Genomic DNA, 2,259 nt, shown 5'->3' on the forward strand with positions numbered 1-2,259 from the left:
TACATTTCAATAAAGTTGAGAACTGATCCCATATAATAACGGAGATCCATTAAAGAGGTTTTACCATTAAACCAGTATATTCACAATTTATAAAGAATTGTGTATATGTCTTCGCGGAAGACAAATACCTTGCAAAACATTGCAATTTAGAATGAAATACTTTCTTTGATGTAAAGAAGATAAATCCCCTGCATTTGCAGGTTTAAACGCGATGAAATGTCCTTGAGTTTTCCTCTCTGAGCAATTTGATCATGTGAAAGTATCATGTGGGTAGTGTTCTACCAAGGCCTCCAGGGGGCGCTCCTGGATGGACTCTTGTCTTTACTCTGGACATGCTGAACAGGAGAGTCCAGCTGGCACTGGGCACTGTCCCTCCTGTAGTCGTCACTGGGTGGTTGCAGGGTCTGGAACTGGGTCAGCAACTTTCCATGGGTCTGTGTTTTCCCTGAGTCCCTGGACAGGAAGTGAAGGACTTCTTCAGCACACTTGGAGAAACCCTGACTGCCAGCATCAGAGGAAGGTGAAGTTCTTTCTGTCTGAAGATGCTGTCTCAGGAGGCAAACAGTCATCTCCAAGATGTTGGCTTTCTCCAGCTTGGAGTCAGGCTGCAAGTTGAGGAGCTGTGGACCTCTGGACCTTCAGTTGTTTGGTGCTGTTGTTGATACAGTCTCTGTGTATGTTCTCCACAATTGGTTTTCTCAGCTACAAAAAAGAAGAAGAAATCATTTAGATATTTGTTCTTTGCATATTGAACAGACAGGTTAGATAACAAAAAAATATATAAAGTTAAAAGAGTTAAGTTAGTTTATTTACCTTGTGTGTCAGATTCAGGTGTTCCTTTGGGTAATCTGCTGTTGAAGTGATTGTAGGAGCCATAGCTGTAGCTGTAGTAGTTCTCTCTGTGTAGAGTGAATCTGATCAGCACTGGCTTCATCTCCTCTATTTATGCTCCCAAATCTCCATATGAATGTGTGGGTCTTGGGCTGGTTGGACTTTCTCACAGTCAGTAGCCAATGGCTGAGCTGCAGAGGTCAATGAGGAGTGTGGAGCTGCCACATGCTGGATTCTCCCACTGCTGGGGGACAATGGTCAAACCTCAGGGGAACAGGTGCTGGGTTGGGGTGATGGAGAGAGACCCACAGACCCACTGTGTGGATGTGGGAAAGGACTGACCCTGTGATGAGAGTTAATCTGCTGCCTTATGTTGAGATCAAAGCCAAAGACGGGACACACTTTCGAACAAAAAATCAATGTTCAAATACGCTAGATATTGATTCCTCATGAATGTGATTTCACTCTTTCATATTATAATATATTTCATATGCATCTTTAAGTGTACTGGGTTTTCATATTGGCTGTTATGGAACAAAATATTTAATATAAAATAGTTTTGAAACTGTAAATATAGTCAATGTCCCAACGTCCTTATTTCATCAGCTTTAATCAGAACATACTTTAGAAATTCTCTCTGAATTTCCTTGTTCAAAATGGAGGGAGACTCCTCTTAAGACTATCCCCTCAAGTCTCCAGATGTAACAGATGTCATCATGTGTCATTTGAGTTTCCCACACTCATTCCTCTATTCATCACTAAAGCTTCTGTAATCAGCCATGTGGAGGAATGACGGCTATCAGCTCTGTGTTGTGCCCTCAACAGAGGATGACATCACAAACCATCTGGAGGGAAACTATTTCATTGGCTGTCCCCATGTGATTTTAAAAAAATTAAGAAAATCATGTAATCATCTTTGATCAGAATGCAAAAACATTTGAAGGTTTTAATATATTTCTACACTTTGACTGGCTATTACCTTTCATTTAATTGAGGATGGAGATTTTGGCATGATGAACACCACAAGGAATTACATGAAAACATAATGACATCATAATGATTATTTGGTTATGGTTAAGGAATGTAGCAGACACTTTTGTCCAAAGCGACTTTCTAAATGTGACCAACTGGTAAAAGCAAGGTCTTGGCTCTAGAGTACACGACTACGCCACCTGGGGCCTTTCACACCAGGAGATATGAGGGAGCTAGCCTGTTATACCCCTTGTCTGAGGCAAGTGGGTTCTCACGCAGATATAACAAGTAAGGACAGAGACGTGATTTCAGTTGTATAAAGTTGTTCCAGTGCCTATTCACGCAGACACACGCATACACACACAAAGGCACAAGATACTGCAAAATGTAAGTGATCACAGCAAAGGTGAATTGGTGCACTTTATCACTACAGAAACGCGGTGCTCAGTGCATGAA

At 41.5% G+C, this 2,259-nt stretch overlaps 1 pseudogene across 1 annotated transcript; it reads right to left on the reverse strand.

Annotated features, from left to right (window-relative positions):
• Positions 1-278: 278 nt before the first annotated feature.
• LOC308370842 (transcription factor HES-5-like) lies at positions 279-876 on the reverse strand (annotated as a pseudogene). The gene is made up of 2 exons: positions 814-876; positions 279-702 (listed from the first exon to the last, which is right to left on the reverse strand). The product of its transcript is annotated as a transcription factor HES-5-like (transcript).
• Between the last annotated feature and the right edge of the window lie 1,383 nt (positions 877-2,259).

The sequence above is a fragment of the Sprattus sprattus genome (assembly GCF_963457725.1).
Source record: "Sprattus sprattus genome assembly, chromosome: 10".
NCBI classification, from domain to species: domain Eukaryota; kingdom Metazoa; phylum Chordata; class Actinopteri; order Clupeiformes; family Clupeidae; genus Sprattus; species Sprattus sprattus.